This window comes from Pseudonaja textilis, chromosome 2 (assembly GCF_049901715.1).
Source record: "Pseudonaja textilis isolate UNSWEBS1 chromosome 2, rPseTex1.2, whole genome shotgun sequence".
In the NCBI taxonomy this organism is placed as follows: Eukaryota; Metazoa; Chordata; class Lepidosauria; order Squamata; family Elapidae; genus Pseudonaja; species Pseudonaja textilis.
Window position 1 is genome coordinate 11,545,900 of NC_141991.1, and position 22,047 is coordinate 11,567,946.

At 38.7% G+C, this 22,047-nt stretch overlaps 2 protein-coding genes across 2 annotated transcripts in view; both read right to left on the reverse strand.

Annotated features, from left to right (window-relative positions):
• The window catches only part of LOC113451824 (vomeronasal type-2 receptor 26-like), a 500,191-nt gene that overhangs the window by 213,904 nt on the left and 264,240 nt on the right, over positions 1–22,047 (reverse strand). The gene's annotated exons all lie outside the window — the stretch shown is intronic.
• LOC113451996 (vomeronasal type-2 receptor 26-like) overlaps positions 1–22,047 on the reverse strand; it is a 452,458-nt gene that overhangs the window by 200,418 nt on the left and 229,993 nt on the right. The window lies entirely within an intron of this gene.

The following is a 22,047-nucleotide window of genomic DNA, read 5'->3' on the forward strand; positions in this document are numbered from 1 at the left end:
GCCTAGAATTTTAAAGAGCCATTTGAACATTAATAAGACTTCAAAAGACATATTATAATTGGAATTTTGTGATTTAATAGCAACCCCAGAAAAAGAAATGGAAGAAGGGAAAAAGTGCTAAAAGAAATAGTCTATCTGGATTGTTTGGTGACTTTGCATCTTTTGGGAAGTATTTTTTCTTTGTTTAAAAACACTCGGGTGGTTGTTTTGGGAAAATTTTTTCCTCTTTATAATGGCATTACCCTTGGATGAATCTAAAACTGAATATCTAAAATATAAAAAGGAAGAACAAGACTGGAAAGATACTTTGGACATTCTTTTTCAATCTCTAGAAATGGCGGTGTGTTCTTATGGAGAATCGATTGCGCAGCAGGATAATTGGGACAAAGAAGAAGCTATTTTTTTAAAGTAAAATTTTATTAATTTTCAAAAAAAAAAATACACAAACAAAACATAAGACATAAGAACATAAGACATCTTTTCCAACAACTACTTAACAAAACAAATAAGACATCTCATTTAAGTACAATATAATTCTAAATTATCACATTTCCACACATAACTTAATAAGCATCTTATATATTCAACTTCATATCTTATCACTGTTTTCCACCTTCTTACTGTTTCTTCCTTTATTTCTATTCAGTTTTATTCATTCATATATTTCATCTTACTATATTTCATATTGTTACTGTTTCATATGTTCTTATCCAATATTACTCCTCAATAAGCAAATATAGACTGACAAAACACATAACATAAAAAATATAAAACTTCTTTTTAGAAAGCGGCTTAACCCCGGGTTATAACTTTTAGTACAGACTTAAATTAAATTCATGCTCAGCTTATATACTATTTCATATCCTGTTAAAAATTCTACATTTTACAGATATCTTCTCCCCTCCTTTCACTCTCTTAATTCTACTTTATTTATTTAATCTCAATTTAAATCATTTCACTTGTATTTTTTGTCCGTTCTTTTTCAATCATCCATTTATCTTTCTCTTAGACACAAACTTGTCCCTGTAATAACTGGTTGAAGTAATGACACCTTTCTATTTTCCCCCCAAATTCAACGCTTAAAATTAAACATTATTTCTATTCTGATTCTGCTTAGTACATTCTAAATAACATTTTAGAATAAAAAACAAACAAACATAATATTCTTATAGATATTAAAAATAGTATTCCCTAACAAATTAGTTAAATACACATCAATTACACAGTCCCTACAATATTTTATTGACACATATTTCAAATACAAATATAAAATGCAGTCTTGTGTACCTTTGCAGAATCTCTATTAAAATTTTATTTTACCCTTTGTCTCTGAAAAAAAGTTGCTTATAAACAAAACAAACAACATCTTGTTTAAAATCCTTATAACTTCCCTTCGCTTTGTCTCTTCCTTCCTTGTCAAATCTAGCCTTTTTACCCCCCCTCTCAATCTCCCACTTTTTAATCTCCCCTCTCTGTTGCATTCCTCTTTTCCATTGCTTTCTATCATTATATCGATTTTTCACCTTTCTTTTCCCTTTCTTAATTGTTTTTTTAGAGCTTAAATTCTTGATTTTCTTCTTTTTACCCTTTTTTGAAATCATATGTCCATTAAAGATGGCTTCTTCGTCATCATCCCAGCCTCTTTCTTGTTGCATTTCCTGGTAAGCAGCAATCGCCATTTCTAAAAAGCCATAGATAGATCCAAAAGAGCCATCTTCCTCTTGTCTTAGTTTTTCAAACTGCATTTTCAATTCTTCAAAAAACACCATTGTGAACAGAAAAGGATTTTTTTTTTAAGCAGTCCAAATGTTTTCTTAGTCTTTCAAAAGATAGTTAAAGTCCCAAAGTCATTTGCTCTTCCTGGGGGAGAATTCAATTACATAATTTCAAGACACTTTTTGGAAGTTTTATTACAGTTTAATCTCTAATCTTATAAAACTCCAAGCAGTCTCCTTCAACAAATGTTAGTATAAATCATTTGCCTCTCTTCCTTCCCCCTTAAAGCAAAAAGATTTGAGTTTTAAAGTATCAATATGAAAATATAATTTCCCCTTGGCTTCAATTTTGAAAGTTAATACCTTCTATTGCCAATACGGGTGTTTCGGATTCCCATCTGCTGCCTCTGTGGGAAGGAAAGTGAGGAGAAAAAAAAAAGTTTTCCCTTTACTCTTCCACCGCAGCTTAACGATCCTTTGGGAAACAATGTATCACTTGAAAAGCCAAAGTTCCAGGGTATTCAGATGTTAATTGTTGTCCCGGTTCAGCCAAGAGCTTTCTCTGTTTTTTCTTCCTTCAGCACCCCTCCTGTGCAATCTTTTCCTGGATGCCAGCCTCTTCATGGCGGCCATAAGACCGTCGCTGCATCGTCTTGAGAGAAGGAGGTTTAAACTGGGGGGGTCTGCGACACCTCCAAACCCCTCCCCAGATCCTCCCTATCTTCAGCTGCCTCTACAAGGCAGCCTTATCCTCCAAATCCATCTGGATCGGAGGCACCAAGACGGTGAGCACAGCAGGGATCGCGAAGGAACGCAAATCCCTGCTGTCACCGAGGCTGGCAAGCGGAAGTCAGCACAAAGAAGAAACTATTTTTGATGAACATGTGATCCTATTGGGGGAGAAGAAGGAAGAGGAAAAGGAAAAAGGGATTTTAAAACCTAAAAAAACAACCAAAAAAGATAAAAATGAGTTGAAAGGTGGATATAAGGTTAGAAAACAGGAAGGGGGAAAGCAGAAGAAGAAAAGGGAGGTGGAGAGACAAAGGGGTAAAAAGGGTAAGGAAAAGAATAAGCAAGGGAGAAAGGAAGGAGTGAGAAGTCTCAATGATGGGAAGCAAGATTTAAAGAAACAAAATTTATTTAGAGACAATGGGTAAATCTAATTGAAAAAGGGATTCTGTAAGGTACATAAGATTGTGTTATTATAGGCATTTTTAGAATAAAATGTTTAAGATATAAATAAGTATTAATAAGTATGATTAAAATGGTTTTGACAGGGGTACTAGCTATATTATATATTTATAAATTTGTTTCTTTGTTATTGTCGTTTTTTTCTTTCTTTTTTCTTTTTCTCTCTATATAATATATTGTGTGACTTTAGGATGTGCTAAACAGAATCCCAATACAAGTTGTGTGTGATATTAAGTATTATTAGGTTAGGGGAAAGAGTTAAAGGCATCATACTCCAATTAGTGTACAAGAGAGGTTTTGTTTAAAGAGAAAAAATGAATGGATAGTTGAGAACAGACAAAGAATGTTAAGTATTATGACTTGAACTGAGATAAGTAGAATAAAACTAAGAGAGTTAAAAAAAGGAAGAAGCTATATAGAAAATGGAAAATGGTAATAAGATATGGAATGATATATAAAAAGAACATGATTTTTGAAGTGGTTTCTGTACAATGAGTTTTAACCTGGGATCAAGCAACTTTCAGAAAAGATGTTTTATGTTTTTATGTTTTATGTCTTGTTTGTTTTTGTATTGGAAGAGAATAATGAAAATGTATAAGATAGATGGATATAAAAAATGTATACAATCTAAAGTTAAAGAGATATAATTTGAATAAATAGAAGGAAAGGAAGTAATAAAGAGAAGTTCGGGATAAGATATGAAGATGAATAGATAAGGTAAATATATATATTAAACTGTGTTTGTTTGGAAATGTGATAACTTGAAATAATTCTGTCTTTAAATAAGATGTTGTATTGGGTTTTTTAGAAAAAAATTTCTTATGTCATTATATTTTATGTTTTGTTTGTCTGTGTATTGTTTTGGAAAATCAATAAAATTTGTTTTTTTAAAAAAAGATGGAAAGCAGGAGAGTGACCAGGAGAATGTAGGAGAGGTTCTGATTGTTGGCTTTGTCAATTGGTGTTTCTAGAACAGATGGCAAATGAAATTGCACTTCAGTTACAAGAATTATAAAATGAGCCCCTAATGAGGATTAATATATGAAGATCTCATTGAAAAGAAAATCCCATACAGCCCTACTCTTTGTCGTAAAGACAAAGTGATTAAATTAGTGGATCAGCTGTGGACATGGTATTCTGGGATTTCAGTAAGGTATCTGACAAAATAGACCACAACCTGCTTCTTGGTAAACTAGAAAAATGTGGGATAGACAGCATCACCAAAAGATGGACTGGACAGCTACTTGCTTGAAATGGTATAGGGTCTCCTGCTTGAGCAAGGGGTTGGACTAGAAAATCTATAAGGTTTCCTCCATATCTGTTAAACTGTTATTCTAACATTGGGCTGGGTTCAAGGATACTGATTGCTTCCATGCATTAGAGCACAGACAGCACTAGAGTTCATTGTCACCAACCGAGAGTGGCACCAAACTCCACAGCTCTGGATGACCTTCCCTAGCAATCTCTGGAAGCAAGAGATTCCATTGAAGGACAGCATAAGTCACTTTCCTGGCTGTTGAAGTATCTTGCTCCAGGCATGACTTTATGCACATATCCTAACAGGAAAGACTATGACCACTACAGGACAGTGCGCCAATGGGTTTATCTGTGGTTTTTCACTGAAGTCCTTTTTTCTGCCTACTCTTCATTAGATGGAAGAAGTTCAGGGTCCCAAGAGGACAAGGTTCTTCTCACTGTAATTGTCACCTTACATGCCTTGAGACCTCTTCTTCTACTTCTCCAGTGTCTGCTTTTGATGTAAACATGAGACTGAAACAACATGGAAGCGACCTTGCATTACAAAAGGATAAATACTACAGGTTATGTCCTTTGTGGCTCAAATTACAGGACAGGCGGGAGCTGTGCTCTTGAATGTACATTTTATCTCTTCCAGATGAATCTTGTCTGTTTGAATCAGGAAAGCCAGAGGATATTCTATCCTGTGAGAGTGCTTTGAATTCTGCTAATTCTTCTTTAAAAATAGGAAGGAGATTGATTCAGCCCCAGGAATTATGGATCTCCTGCTTCTGCTTCTGCTTCTACTGATGTCCCAGCCGGTCTCTGGGAAGCTGAGAATGAAGTGCCCACTGAGTTTGGACAACCAGGATGGAGAAAAGCCATGGAGCTATTATAGGCCAGGTGATCTTCTCATTGGTGTAGTCATCTCTCCATCAACAACAGCAGATGCAACATTACCTTTCAACAGGGCTCCTTCTAGGCAGATTCAGTTGTAAGTCATTCATTGTGATGGAGTTTCATTCCCTCCATTTGCAACTCTAACACTCTTCTTTCTCCTTCATCTTATTTTCCTCATTTTTATATTACCGGAGCTGACGAATTTCTTGAACCATTTTGATTTCCACAGTCTGTCTCTTTTGTATTTTTTTCTGGGAGGGGTTCAAATCAAAACATGAGACAAATAAAAACTGAAAAAAGCCCACATTATTTATGTTTCTCTGTTCAATCCTCAATTCATGACTTGAGTAGTGAGTTTTATTAAAAGTAGTGAGTGTTGTAGATTCCCCTGCCCTGTCCTTTTCATATTTAAATAACCTCTCATTGATATTCAATGCTTGATTTGTATAAGAGTAGACGATGCCTCTTTTCTGAACAGCTTTTCTGGGTCACTTATCAAAAATCCTGTATCTTTTTGGATAGTTCTACTTTAATGACTGAATTATTCTTCAAACTGTTTACTACACTGATGAACATTAGTACTTCTACAAATAATGGTATATTTCTGATTTTATCATTTGCCTCTGGTTTTAGATCAATAGCTTAAGATTTAGTTAGCTTGTGGAAGAAAAAATGGATTAAATAGAGAAAAAGTATTTTATTGTTGCTGCTGCTGCTGTTAATACTAATATGAGCATGGTTTTACACTAGTTTATCTAATCGAAAGAAACACATACTCCGTGTGATTTTCAATATTGAAGTTTTTAATAAAAATTATCAGCCCACGCACAATCTCACACTTGGCTGCAACATCCATGACAACTATGATAACACCCTCGGCACTTCAGATGCCTTGCTGGACATGCTGTCTACCGGAGAAGCCAATGTTCCCAACTACAGCTGTGGAAGGAAGGACAACCTTTTGGCACTTGTTGATAAAGCTCACAGGGACATCTCCATCCAGATGTCAACTTTAGCAGATGCCTACAAATTTCCACAGGTTTGTTTTTGTCTTCCCTTATCTAACAAAGTGAATGGGGTGTAGTGTTTGATGATAGATTAAACCATATCTTCTTTATAGAATTCAAAAGCTGCTTTTCACTATATCCATTGTAGGTTTCATGACTGGGGATTGATATAACAATATCCCAACAGGTGGGACCCTCTATTTGCAGGTTCTTCCATGACTATTTGAGTTTATATCCATATCTATCTCTATCTCTATCTACCAATCTACCTTTCTATCTATCTTTATCTCTATCTCTATCTCTATCTCTATATCATATCTATCTATCTATCTATCTATCTATCTATCTATCTATCTATCTATCTATCTATCTATCTATCTATCTATCTATCTATCTATCTATCTATCTAGGCTTAAATACATGCCAGCTTCCCATTGAAGAGAGTTGAGAATGGTAGATGAAAAGTTCATTCCTTGTAGAAGAACCAGCAGTCTTTAGGCAGATGCAATCCACTATTGACAATTATATTGACTTGAATTCTCCCATAACTGGCCTCCAGAAGTTGTAAATGCTCCAACACTGGTATTTTTTTTAAAAAGAAAATAGTGGACAACCATTTGTCTAAAATGATATAGGGTTTCCTGCCTCAGCAGAGGGTTGGATTGGAAGACTTTTAAGGTCCCTTCCAACTCTTCTCTTCTCTTCTCTTCTCTTCTCTTCTCTTCTCTTCTCTTCTCTTCTCTTCTCTTCTCTCCTCCTCCTTTCCCTTCCCTTCCCTTCCCTTCCATTCCATTCTATTCTATTCTATTCTATTCTATTCTGAATAGAATTGAGAGTGGTAGATGAAAAGTTCCTTGTAGAAGCACCAACGGATTTTAAGCAGATTTGATCCACTATTGGTGGTTGCATTGCCCTGAAACATCTCAGAATAAAAATATCAGTCAGAGGAAATGATGGTTTGCTGCTTTCACAGCATTTGACACAGTAAACATAGAAATATCATGGAACTCAGAATGCTGATCCTGCTCAAAGCCCTTTCGACAAGCACTGTGAGAAAAATTAATCCATGGAACAACTTGTGTTATGAAGCTGTGTATGCTCCATTGCTGTACATGCTCCATAGCTGTATATTCATTTTGTCTGGAAAGGTATATGATCTGCTCTGTGAGCAGAGAGGCGGACTAGAAGACCTCAAAAATCCCTTCTATCTCAATTATTCTATGTTCTTCATTCATTTGTATGTTTAGGGGAATATGTTTAGGGGAACACTGAGTTCCCCAATGTTTTCATCTTTCAAGATTGGGAGGGTAGTGGAGATGGTTCATTAGATAGACAGGATACAGCATGTGTGCATGTGCTTTCCCTTTACTCACACACATAAGGATGAGTGTGTGCACATGTGCACTTGCCGGGCATTTTCATGACCCAATTGCAAACCCCTCATGGCCCACTAGTGGGTTGTGGCCCATAGGTTGGAGACCCCTCTTTTAGGATGAATGGAGCCATGAGAGGTAGGACTGATCCTTACCAAACAGTAAAAATGTATGCTGCTCATGTACATTTGAGTTTCATGTATTGTTAAGAAAACTTGGCTCTTATTCTCATAAGAATTATCTGATTACTGATAAGTCAATGTCAAAATTTCTGGTCTTTGAGAAATGACATATTGCCATATAGGGCTATTCTATGGTGAATAGAATAGAATAGAATAGAATAGAATAGAATAGAATAGAATAGAATAGAATAGAATAGAATAGAATAGAATTATTTATTGACCAAGTCTGATTGGACACACAAGGAATTGTCTTGTTGCAAATGCTCTCAGTATAAAGAAAAGAAAAGATACATTCGTCAAGAGCCAAGAATCATCAGGTAGAACGCTTAATGATAGTAAAAGGGTACAATAAGCAATCAAATCATACTAGGAAACAGTCAGTATAAATCGTAAGGATACAAGCAACAAAGTTATAGTCATACAGTCACGCATGGGAGGAGATAGGTGATAAGGAGTGATGAGAAGACTAACAGTAATAGTACTGTAGATTTTGTAAATAGTTGGACGGTGTTGAGGGAATTATTTGTTTAGTAGAGTGATGGCTTTCGGGGAAAAACCTATTATTGTGTCTGGTTGTTCTGGAGTTCAGCTCTCTACAGAGTCATTTTGAGGGAAGGAGTTAAACAGTTTATGTCCAGGATGTGTGGGGTCTGTAAATATTTTCACAGCCCCCTTTTTGACTCGTGCAGTATACAGATCCTCCATGGAAGGCAGGTTGGTAGTAATTGTTTTTTCTGCAGTCCTAATTATGCTCTGAAGTCTGATGAACTGATAGAGCAAGTTCACACTTTTCCTTACCTTGGTGTATTTCTCTCAGTGACTAGATCTTTTTTCCTTCAACATTAATAGAGGTCATTTAGACCAAAGATTCAAGTGAACACACTGTTATAAGAATATTTTAAAAAGCATATCTATGCAGCCTCCTTAGCCTGAAATATTAAAGTACAAAAGCCCAATATTACCACCATGTACTTATATTGAGCTGAATTTTTGGATTTAATTTATACTGTTGAGGTAATTCCCTGTTAGGGGAATGAGTGCATACAGGGAGACGTATTTGAGAGTAGTGTTTGAATAATACACACACAGCACACAGATACAGTCTATAGTAAATGTTGGTGTTTACTTCCAATAAAGGTTTTAAGCAAGGGATAATCCAATAACAAAGTCCAGTGTCAAAAACAGTTCAGTATCAGACTTCCATCAAATCCAGGAATATCAATCAATTAGGAAGAACGGCAATATTCTCCAACAGAAGAAAACAGAGATTCACTCACACTGAGACTTCTAAGACTAAGACTAAACAACCCAGGTTGTTGGCACCATCTTATGGCCGTTTGAGAATTACACTTTTAGGATTCTCTTAAAGAGACAGTATTAAAAAGTCTATATTGGTTTATATATTTCCATCCCAAAAAGCTGATAGGTTACTTACATTCCTAACATTCTGCCCTTTTGGGTAGGACAATATATACAACCTTACATTCTAAGTCCATAACCTTCACAGCTAGCTTTATGCTTTATAGAGCCTTGGGCCTTTGTAAAATGATCTGCTATATTGTTTTCTGACATACATTATTCTAGCTTAATCATTTTACTTTGCACACATTGTCTCACATTTAAATATCTTAAATCTCTGTGTTTGGTTCTTGTCTTATCAGCAATATTTGAAGCCATCTGTATTGCTGATTGGTTATCTTCATAAACAGCAATAGAATCTGTTACACCAATTCCCATATCAATTAATAATTGCTTATACAAAACTAAATCTGTCCATAATAAAATTAAACATGACAATTCAGCCTCCATTGTTGACAAACTTAGATGTTTCTGTCTAATAGGCCTCCATCCAATCAATGCTTTTCCCAATAATATTACAGTACCCGATGTAGATTTTCATGTATTTATGTCTGTAGCAAAACTTGCATCAGCTTATGCAGTTAAACTCAGTTCATCTTTAGGCTCCAAATAAAATGCATAGTGCATTGTTTGTTTCAGATATCTTAACACACTTTGAGCAGCTTGCAAGCACCTTTCAGTTGGCTCAGCATTGAAATCTCGCTAATTGAATAACACTGTATGCAATTTCTGGCCTTGATCAATTACTGAGATAAGATAAACTACCAATCAAGGACTTATAAATGTTCTTATCAAAAATAGGACTTTGAACATCACTATGGCTAAACTCCTGACTCATCGGTGTTTTAGCCGGCTTACAAAGTTCCATTGTAAAACTTTTTAGTAATTGGTTAATTTTATCTGCCTGTGAGGTCTTGTATCCTCTCCTAGTTCTATCTATCTTTAAACCAAGATATTGTTTGATTTCTCCTAATTGTTTTATTTTAAATTTCTTTTCTAATAGTGAAATTATTTTAGTAGCTTCTTTTTCAATTTTGGTGATTAATGCTATGTCATCAGTAAACAATAGGAACAATGAAATCATACCATTATTTTCTCTTTTAAACAAACATGGATCAGCCATACCAGCTACAAAGCCTATCTTAGTTAATTCTTTAACTATACATTGGTTCCACTCATATCCTGATTGCTTTAAGCCACAAAGACTCTTTTTGAATCTCCAGCAATCAGTTGTATTATCTGTTTTCATACCTAAAGGTTTCTTTAAATATATAGTGTGTTGCAACAGTGCATGCAGATATGCTGTCCCTACACAACAAATGATTTACAACTTATTTCTCCTTAGCTGCCCACACTAATGCTGCCCTCAATATAGTAGCCTTCAGACTAGGTGCAAACACTTCATCATAGTCATTTGCTGTCTGATTAAACCCTTGTGCTACTAACCTGGCTTTATGGGTAATAGTCCCATCCACACCTGTCTTCAATTTATAAATCCATTTACATCCTATGGCATTTTTACCTCATGGTGACTTAACATTTTTGTATACCTCCAGTTTTTTTAATGATTCCAGTTCCTTATCCATTGCTTTCTGCCAAGCAGCCTGATCCTTAGCAGAACCCAGTTTTAGTTCACTATAACTTCCTGGAACTGTATTAACTTGGCATACAACACTAGCCTGGTATCTATCAGGTGGTCCTGTTACTCTGGTTGAACATCTTGGTAATACAGGGCTTACTGGTGGGCTTTCCTGTGGCACCTGCTCCTGTTCTTCTACCGCTTCCTGTGATTCCTCTTTAATGGCTATTCATGGTTTACTGATTTTATCTTTAGGGACTATTTGGGTATCAATAATGATATCGTTGCTGGATTCCTGTTCCAGTTTATCCCACCCAACGTGCTTGAGAAATTTTGCATTAGCATTACAATATACATGAACTGTGCGTTGTTCCCAAAACCTAAACGATCTATGGTTGGTCTAACAACCAACAAAAAATAATTTCTTAGCTCTATGTCACCCTTTCAGTCTTACTTGTGAGGGAATATGTACCCATGCTGGACCTCCAAATGTGTGTAGGTAACTTAAATTTGGTTTTCTGCCATGCCAATGATTGAATTAAAATTCACCAGTTGTTGTATTAACTACATTGTTTAAAACATGATTACTACACATTATGGCTTCACCCCAAAGTATTTCAGGTAAACGTGAATCAGATAACATAGTACGAGCTATGGCTTGTAATGTTTGCCCTCTTCGTTCTACAAACAAGTTATGTTGTGGTCTGTAAGGTGCATAACACCAGCCAATTTCAACATAGTTTGAAATTTTGTGTTAACAAACTCAGTCCCATTATCAGGAACTAAAGTCATTACTTTACTTTTCATTTTTCTCTCAGTAAACTTTAGCCAGTTAAAGAAATGTTGGGATGTTTCTGTTTTGTTTTTCACAAGATAGGAGAAACCGTATCGTGAGTAATGGTCCATAATACTCAAAATATAGTAGGCACTTCCCAAACTTGGTTTCTTGGGGCCAATTATGTCAGCAAACACAACCTCTAAAGGTTCTTTGGTCTTAAATCCATTTAGTCTGTTTGCTGGAGTAACCTTAACTATTCTCCTTGCTACAGGCATTACAGTTTAAGTACTTACTACAGGGTTTCAATTTTACTCCTTTTGACTATTTGACAGTTTGAGCATTTTGAAATTAATGTGCCCTAGATGTCTATGTAGTAAATGTATACATTCATCATGTGGCTTAACATTGTTATAAACTGAGTTAGCCATCTTCAGCTGGTCATCATGTATTACATATAAATCATTCTCTAATATAGCAGTAACACTTTTACCCTCTTTCTCTATTGTACAGTTATCTCCCCTGAAGGTTACTACATAATCAATATTAACTAAAGCCGTTACTGATAACAAATTAAATTTCAGTTTAGGTACATATAACATAGTTAAATGTTCGTTTATACAAGAACAATATGCAGTACCTTCATCTGATGCTTTAATCTTCCATCCATTTGCCAATGATACATGTTGCTTACTCATAGACATCTTTACAAACCTCTCTTTATCTTTAGTAATGCACTGCGATGCTCCACTATCAACAACCCTCAAATCATGTTTTACAATTGAATTGCTAGACAAAGCTAAACTAACATTCTTCTTGGCCTTCTGGTGTTTACTAGCATGTTTTCCTTTTTTACGGAATCTGGCTGTATTTCCCTTTGCCCCACAAGAAAAACATTTCCTAACAGTATAGGTAGTTGAAGACAAATCCTCTTCTTGTGGTTGTTTCTTCCTCAGTTGTTCCCTATCCAGCCGTTTTCTTGCTTCTTCTAACAATCTTTCAGTTATGTCAGTCAATGTCAGTTTATCTTTGGTCAGGACATCCACTGAATATACGCAATCATCATAACTTTCATCCAATGAGGAAAGAATGATGTAAACTTGATGCAGCTCTGAAAATATCAGTTCTTTTTTATGTAGCTCTTGAAAAGTTCTTTTCATGAAGTTCAAATGAGCTAACATATCTCCACCTTTCAGAAGACGTGCTCTAAACAGTTTACATGTAAGATGTATGTGTGCACCATCGCTTTCACAAACATAAATCCTCTTCAAATTCTCCCAACACCTAGCAGCAGATTCTTCTCCATGAATATCAACTAGCTGCTGGTCACTCAGTGTTAGTCCAATTATACAAAGAGCTCGTTCATTGTTCTGTTTAAAGTCAGCAAGTTTCTTGGCATCATCCTTTTTATTTGGATCCCAAGCATTTCCATCCGGTGGATCTTGAACTACATTCCATAACCCTTCTCTACGTAGAGGTAGACTGCACTTCATAGACCAGGAAACATAGTTTGTTCCATCCAACTGGGTTATCAGTGATAGCCTCATTGAAGTGACTTGTGCCATTGTTACCAGGATAGTACCCAAAATTAAACAGTAAACAGCTGTCTGTATACAGTACTGTGCATTCACACCAACTCTCAGTTATCGGAGCCTGGTATGGCCTGGGCTGATATCCAGTGTTGAGGTAATTCCCCATTAGGAGAATGAGCGCATGCAGGGAGACCTATTTGAGAATAGTGTTTGAATAATACACACAGATACACTGTACAGTAAATGTTGGTTTTTACTTCCAATAAAGGTTTTAAGCAAAGTTCAAAATAAGCAGTCCAAAATCATTCACAGGTAAGATCAGTCAGTTTTTAGTCCAGGGATAATCCAATAACAAAGTCCAGTGTCAAAAACAGTTCAGTATCAGACTTCCATTAAATCCAGAAATATCAGTCAATTAGAAGGAACGGCAATATTCTCCAACAGAAGGAAACAGAGACTAACTCACACTCTCTTCTGAGACTATGACTAAAACAACCCAGGTTTCTGGCTCCATCTTATGGTCGTTTGAGAAACCACACCCAATTACACTTTTAGGATCCTCTTAAAGAGAAAGTATTAAAATGTCTATCCTGGTTTATATATTTCCCTCCCAAATAGCTGTTAGGTTACGTACATTCCTAACATATACCACTTCTAAAACAAATCCAATCACATCATCTGAGAAAAATCTTAAGGATGGTTAAAATGTTTATTTTTTATTTTTTTATTTGGTTTGTCAATTGCTTATAAGATAATAGTATAAGTAAAAACATAGTTAGGAATACATGGATAAGAAAAATAAAAGAAACAATAGCAAAGGGACGGTAGGCATGTTAGTCCGCTTATGCATGCCCCCTACAGACCTCTTAGGAAAGGGGTGAGGTAAATAGTAGAAAGTCCAAGGTTAAAGTTTTTGGGGTTTGGGGAAGAAACCACAGAGTCAGGTAGAGTATTCCAGACATTGACCACTCTGTTGCTGAAGCTGTATTTCCTGCAATCAAGTTTGATGCGACTAAGCTTGAGTTTGTATCTATTGTTTGCTCTTGTATTGTTATGGTTGAAGCTGAAGTATTCATTGACAGGTAGTACATTGTAATGTATGATTTTATATACTATACTTCGATTGTTCCGAAGGCGGCGTAGTTCTAGATTTCTAGAGCTAGAATTTCAAGTCTGGTGGCATAAGGTATTCTGCAATGAGTAGAGTCTTCCAACTGCTGCCCTGAGAGCTGAATTGGGATTTATTTACAATTTATAAAATTAGGACATGTATTTTTTTTATAGAATTAATTATATGGAAACTGTAAGCATTTCAAATGCTTAGAACAAACACATTTCAACTAAAACATTCTTGAATGTACAGTTGACATAAGTACTACAATCTCTGTCTTTTTACAAATAGAGAAAAAAAAAACTAAAAAAATGATATGGCCTAATGACTAATCAAGAAGAACCTGTTCTAATATGTGCATGAGAAAAAAGTTGGATTTATTGAAAGCTAAAAATTGGGACTTAGTAGGACCCCAAATATAACACAGCACTCTTTGTTGATTTTTTCAGATCAGTGAGAAAACTGCTTCAGAGGCTCTGAGTGATAAAAGTCGATTCCCTTTTTTCCATCCAATGGTCCCCAAAGAAGGGTTTCAGTACCCAGCAATTGTCCAACTGCTCCTCCATTTTGGATGGACTTTGATTGGTCTCTTTACTCCAGACACAGAGAAGGGAGAACATTTCATGAGAACTTTTACCCCTATGCTTGTGAGGAATGCAATTTGTGTTGTTATATCACAACAATTCTCAGTGACTGGAAATACAGCAACCCTCAGGAATGCCCTCTCTGTATGGAAACAAGTCAATGTCTTTGTTCATTTCATAGAATTTGAGTCCATTTCTGACAGAATTCTTCTCTTTCATTTAACACTTAGGGATTTACCAGAACCTATTCAAGGGAAAGTCTGGATCTTTACAGTGGTTGGAGTATTTTCAATGAAAAAAAACAAGCATTACAAGTACGTCCATAGTATTTGGAGCTTTCCTTTAAAGTGGAAAAAAAGTTGGCAAAAAGATGATGCCTATAAAAGTGTTTTCTTTGTGGAACCTGAATTTCAAGATGAGTATTTTCATTGTGCTATTTCAAAACACGTCTTTTCTGTCAAAGGCCGGAAAAGATGCACCCAGAAAGCACCACTGGAGACAGAAGAGAAAAAGAATAGGGAGCAGATCAAAACTGATCGCAGTACGTACAGTGTCATTAAGATTCTGGCCCACACATTAAATTCTGCGTCCAATTCCAAGAGGGGAAGAAAGAAGGGAGAAGAGAGTTTGGGGGCTCAGAGGCTGCATCCATGGCAGGTATGGGGTCTCAACAAGCAAGGGTGGGATCCAACAGGGTTAACTACTGGTTTGGTGTTTTATGAGATTTAGTAATTTACGATGTCATTGCAACCCAGGAGATTACAGCACAAGACCCAGGAGGTCAAAACAATAAAACTCAGAAGGTCATCACACAGCCCATTATCCAGGTCATTAAAACACAGGAGGCTGATAGACACAGATCCACACATGTTCTTATGAAAAGCCAGCCAATCGGCAAACATCAACTTCATCAACCAATCAAGAAATGAAAACACAGCCAACATCCCCACCAGTATGTACAGGGAGATGTCAGCTCTGATCACGCTTTGCTTGCACAAGCACGAAGCCGAAATCACCAGCCTGAAGATAGCAAGTGGTATCTCATTGAAATGTTGCCAAGATGCTCTCGATCTTACATGGGAAAAGACCCGAACACGCCAAGACTTGCATACCTGTACCCATGAAAATATATGAAAAAAAAATTATATGTATGTATGTATGTATATGTATATATATATGTATATGTATATGTATATGGATCTTTGGTTGTTCGGGTTTTCTCCCATGTAAGATTCACAGTATCTAGGCAATGTTTCGATGACGTCTCATTCATCATCTTCAGGCTTCTGTCTTCGGCTCTGTGCTTCTCAGAGTGATGTGAGATTGCAGCTGCTTCTTCCTTTTAACTGCTAGTGGGGGTGGGACTTGTTTGGGTGGGGGCTTGGCTGTGTTCTGATTGGGTGGGGGTGTGTTCTCATTGGTAGGGGTTTTGGCTGTGTTCTGATTGGTTGGGGGTTTGGCCGTGTTCTGATTGGCTGGAGGCGTGTTCTGTTCAGGTGGGGGCTTGGTTGTGCTCGGGTTAGTCTTACTTGCTGGGGGATTTGAGTTGGTGAGCTGTGATCTTGCTGTTTGGCTTCGAGTTCATGGTTGTGCTGCATCTTCATAGTGGGTGTCGGTTTGCTTCATGTATGGCTCGGAGGGGTTTGAAGTGGGTAGTGATGCAGCTGCAACTATATATATATATTCATATATATATTCATATATATATTCATATATATATTCATATATATATATATATGGATCTTTGGTTGTTCGGGTTTTCTCCCGCGTAAGATTCGAAGTATCTAGGCAACGTTTCGATGAAGTCTCATTCATCATCTTCAGGCTTCTGTCTCCAGCTCTGTGCTTTTCAGAGTAATGTGAGATTGCAGCTGCTTCCTCCTTTTAACTGCCAGTGGGGTGGGACTTGATTGGGTGGGGGCTTGGCTGTGTTCTGATTGGGTGGGGTGTGTTCTCATTGGTAGGGGTTTGGTTGTGTTCTGATTGGTTGGGGGTTAGCCGTGTTCTGATTGGTTGGAGCGTGTTCTGTTCAGGTGGGGGCTTGGCTGTGCTCTGGTTAGTCTTAGTTGCTGGGGGATTTGAGCTGGCGAGTTGTGATCTTGCTGTTTGGCTTCTAGTTCGTGGTCCTGTTGCATCTTCATAGTGGGTGTCGGTTTGCTTCATGTATGGCTCGGAGGGTTTGAAGTGGGTAGTGATGCAGCTGTAGTGCAGCTTCTGGTCCATGGTCGTGTCTCATCTTCTGAGTGGGTGAGAGTCTGTTTTCTACATGGGAGAAACTAAACTAAACTAAACTCTCACCCACTCAGAAGATGAGACACGACCATGGACCAGAAGCTGCACTACAGCTGCATCACTACCGAGATGACACCTCCCGCCTTCCAGCCATTTGGAAACCCGCCCTCATGAACAGACGAGTACCTAACATGAAGAAGGACACTGGACCCACACCCATGAGAGCCACACAAGATGCCACCACCACACTTCCATGTAGAAAACAGACTCCCACCCATTCAGAAAATGAGAAACGACCATGGACCAGAAGCTGCACTGCAGCTGCATCACTACCCACTTCAAACCCCTCTGAGCCATACATGAAGCAAACCAACACCCACTATGAAGATGCAGCAGGACCACGAACTAGAAGCCAAACAGCAAGATCACAACTCTCCAGCTCAAATCCCCAGCAACTAAAACTAACCTGAGCACAACCAAGCCCCCTCCTGAACAGAACACGCCTCCAACCAATCAGAACACGGCTAACCCCCAACCAATCAGAACACAGCCAAACCCCTACCAATGAGAACACCCCCACCCAATCAGAACACAGCCAAGCCCCCACCCAATCAAGTTCCACCCCACTGGCAGTTAAAAGGAGGAAGCAGCTGCAATCTCCATTACTCTGAGAAGCACAGAGCTGGAGACAGAAGCCTGAAGATGATGAATGAGACTTCATCGAAACGTTGCCTAGATACTTCAAATCTTACGCGGGAGAAAACCCGAACAACCAAAGATCTACATATAAATACCCGAGAACCTCAGAAAACAAATATTGCACCTCTACGGGAGGAAACCCACCATCTGACCAGGACTTATGAAAAACTTGAAGTCCAAAGAGCCTCCATTTTATGTGACCTTGCATTCCTATGCAACTGCCGAGATCAAAATTTAATTCCACAAGCTTCCAATTGAAATTCCACACCAACAGGCAGCCACCAAACGCATCCTTAAAAGAACAGAACTGGCCCTAATTAGAAATGAACTTCACACAAAAGGTTTCTCCTAGACCAAATCAACAAAGATCTCCTCACACTCCACCTCAAACTCAGCAACAAGATTCACCCTCTACTTTGGGACAAATCCAACAACTCGCTGTCTGGAGAGCCGAAACACAGACCATCCTCAAGACAGACACACAGACCAACAAACTCAGGAAACTACAACAATGCCAGAAACCAACTCTTCCCCCCCACAGCACACATGAAACAAACAGTGCACAACATCTCAGACAAGATCCTCACTGAAGCTGAAACCAAGATCCTCTCAAAAGGATTCAACTTTGCTGTCGCTCCCAAACACATCCCCACAGAAACCATCATATGTGGAGTTGAAACCAGCCTGACCAAAACCAACCCTGATGATGCTAACAAAATCAGACTCGAAATCACCAACATCCTCTGCACTAGCAAACCACCCAAAAGCAACTTATCCAAAGAAGAACAAACTGCACTACGTAACCTGAAAGAAGACACCAGCATAATAATCCTACCAGCAGACAAAGGGCAATGCGACAGTGGTAATGAACACATCTGACTACCAAACCAAGCTAACCAACCTACTCCAAGACCCCACATACAAACCCCTAAAGACAGACCCCACCACCTACCTAGAAAAAACTACCAAATCCAAAATAAAAGCCTCCCCCATCAGTGAAAAAATCCAGCAAGGAATCATACCCAGAGAAAAATCATCCAGATGCCCCAAGCTTTATGGTCTCCCCAAAATACACAAAGAAGGAACCCCACTCAGACCAATAGTCAGCTCCATAGGCTCACCTCTACAAAACCTGGCCAAATTTCTTGCCAAACAACTACAACCCTATGCAGAATCCATCAACTCACACGTAAGAAACTCATTCCAGTTCATCGAGATCATAAAGAAACAAAACTTACAACCTAGCGACCTACTAGTAAGCTTCGATGTCACATCCCTCTTCACCCAAGTGCCAATAAAAGAAGCCTTGACAGCCATCCAAAACAAATACAACCCCCAAGCACATCCTAGATCTAACCAACCACTGCCTATCCAATACTTACTTCACCTACAATGGACAAAAATACAAACAAATAGAAGGAGCACCTATGGGATCACCCCTCTCACCTGTCATCGCAAACCTCTACATGGAACACTTTGAAACACAAGCTCTAGAAAAATACGACCACAAACCCAAACTCTGGCTCAGATACGTAGATGACACCTTCATAATCTGGCCACACGGGAAAGAAAAACTGAACAACTTCCTCACATACCTCAACAGTCTACACCCCAAAATACAATTCACCATGGAAACAGAAGCCAACAATCAACTTCCCTTCCTAGATGTCTTGGTATACAAAAGATCCGATGGCTCCCTAGGACACACCATCTACCAGAAGAAAACACATACTAACCGCTATCTACATGCACTCTCACACCACCACCCAGCACAGATCAATTCCGTAGCCAAGACACTCATCTCCAGAACAAAATGCTTAGCGATGAACAACACCAAAAAACCGAACTACACACTCTCACCAAGCGTGCTTACAGCCAATGGATTCCAAAGAAAGAAGATTACCCACCTAATCCAAAAAGAAGCCCCAACCAAAATCCAAGACAGAGAACAAGAAAACGAAAAAGCCCTCCTCCCATATATAAAAGGCACTACAGACAAAATTAGCAAGATCCTCCAAAAACACAACATCAAAACAGCATTCTGCACAAACAGAAAAATATCCACCATCCTAAGAAACCCCAAAGACAAAATCGAATTAGAAAACCAAGGGTATACGAAATCCCCTGCACAGCCTGCCCTAACACATACATTGGACAAACTAACAGAAGAATAAGCGCACGCATTGAAGAACATAAGAACTCAATCAAAAAGAAGAAGCGACCTCTTCCTGGTCCAACACCTCAAAGCCACAGGACATGAAATTGATTTTAAAAATACCAGAACTATCGCCAAAACCGAACACTTCAACAGCAGAATAATCAGAGAAGCCATAGAGATAGAAAAACGCCCACACAGCATGAACAAGCGAGATGACACCTCCCGCCTTCCAGCCATTTGGAAACCCGCCCTCATGAACAGGCAGTACCTAACATGAAGAAGGACACTGGACCCACACCCATGAGAGCCACACAAGATGCCACCACCACACTTCCATGTAGAAAACAGACTCCCACCCATTCAGAAAATGAGAAACGACCATGGACCAGAAGCTGCACTGCAGCTGCATCACTACCCACTTCAAACCCCTCTGAGCCATACATGAAGCAAACCAACACCCACTATGAAGATGCAGCAGGACCACGAACTAGAAGCCAAACAGCAAGATCACAACTCTCCAGCTCAAATCCCCAGCAACTAAAACTAACCTGAGCACAACCAAGCCCCCTCCTGAACAGAACACGCCTCCAACCAATCAGAACACGGCTAACCCCCAACCAATCAGAACACAGCCAAACCCCTACCAATGAGAACACCCCCACCCAATCAGAACACAGCCAAGCCCCCACCCAATCAAGTTCCACCCCCACTGGCAGTTAAAAGGAGGAAGCAGCTGCAATCTCCATTACTCTGAGAAGCACAGAGCTGGAGACAGAAGCCTGAAGATGATGAATGAGACTTCATCGAAACGTTGCCTAGATACTTCAAATCTTACGCGGAGAAAACCCGAACAACCAAAGATCTACATATAAATACCGCGAGAACCTCAGAAAACAAATATTGCACCTCTACGGGAGGAAACCCACCATCTGACCAGGACTTATGAAAAACTTGAAGTCCAAGAGCCTCCATTTTATGTGACCTTGCATTCCTATGCAACTGCCGAGATCAAAATTTAATTCCCACAAGCTTCCAATTGAAATTCCACACCAACAGAGCAGCCACCAAACGCATCCTTAAAAGAACAGAACTGGCCCTAATTAGAAATGAACTTCACACAAAAGGTTTCTCCTAGACCAAATCAACAAAGATCTCCTCACACTCCACCTCAGACTCAGCAACAAGATTCACCCTCTACTTTGGGACAAATCCAAACAACTCGCTGTCTGGAGAGCAGAAACACAGACCATCCTCAAGACAGACACACAGACCAACAAACTCAGGAAACTACAACAATGCCAGAAACCAACTCTTCCCCCCACAGCCACACATGAAACAAACAGTGCACAACATCTCAGACAAGATCCTCACTGAAGCTGAAACCAAGATCCTCTCAAAAGATTCAACTTTGCTGTCGCTCCCAAACACATCCCCACAGAAACCATCATATGTGGAGTTGAAACCAGCCTGACCAAAACCAACCCTGATGATGCTAACAAAATCAGACTCGAAATCACCAACATCCTCTGCACTAGCAAACCACCCAAGCAACTTATCCAAAGAAGAACAAACTGCACTACTTAACCTGAAAGAAGACACCAGCATAATAATCCTACCAGCAGACAAGGGCAATGCGACAGTGGTAATGAACACATCTGACTACCAAACCAAGCTAACCAACCTACTCCAAGACCCCACATACAAACCCCTAAAGACAGACCCCACCACCTACCTAGAAAAAACTACCAAATCCAAAATAAAAGCCTCCCCCATCAGTGAAAAAATCCAGCAAGGAATCATACCCAGAGAAAAATCATCCAGATGCCCCAAGCTTTATGGTCTCCCCAAAATACACAAAGAAGGAACCCCTCAGACCAATAGTCAGCTCCATAGGCTCACCTCTACAAAACCTGGCCAAATTTCTTGCCAAACAACTACAACCCTATGCAGAATCCATCAACTCACACGTAAGAAACTCATTCCAGTTCATCGAGATCATAAAACAAAACTTACAACCTAGCGACCTACTAGTAAGCTTCGATGTCATATCCCTCTTCACCCAAGTGCCAATAAAAGAAGCCTTGACAGCCATCCAAAACAAATACAACCCCCAAGCACATCCTAGATCTAACCAACCACTGCCTATCCAATACTTACTTCACCTACAATGGACAAAAATACAAACAAATAGAAGGAGCACCTATGGGATCACCCCTCTCACCTGTCATCGCAAACCTCTACATGGAACACTTTGAAACACAAGCTCTAGAAAAATACGACCACAAACCCAAACTCTGGCTCAGATACGTAGATGACACCTTCATAATCTGGCCACACGGGAAAGAAAAACTGAACAACTTCCTCACATACCTCAACAGCCTACACCCCAAAATACAATTCACCATGGAAACAGA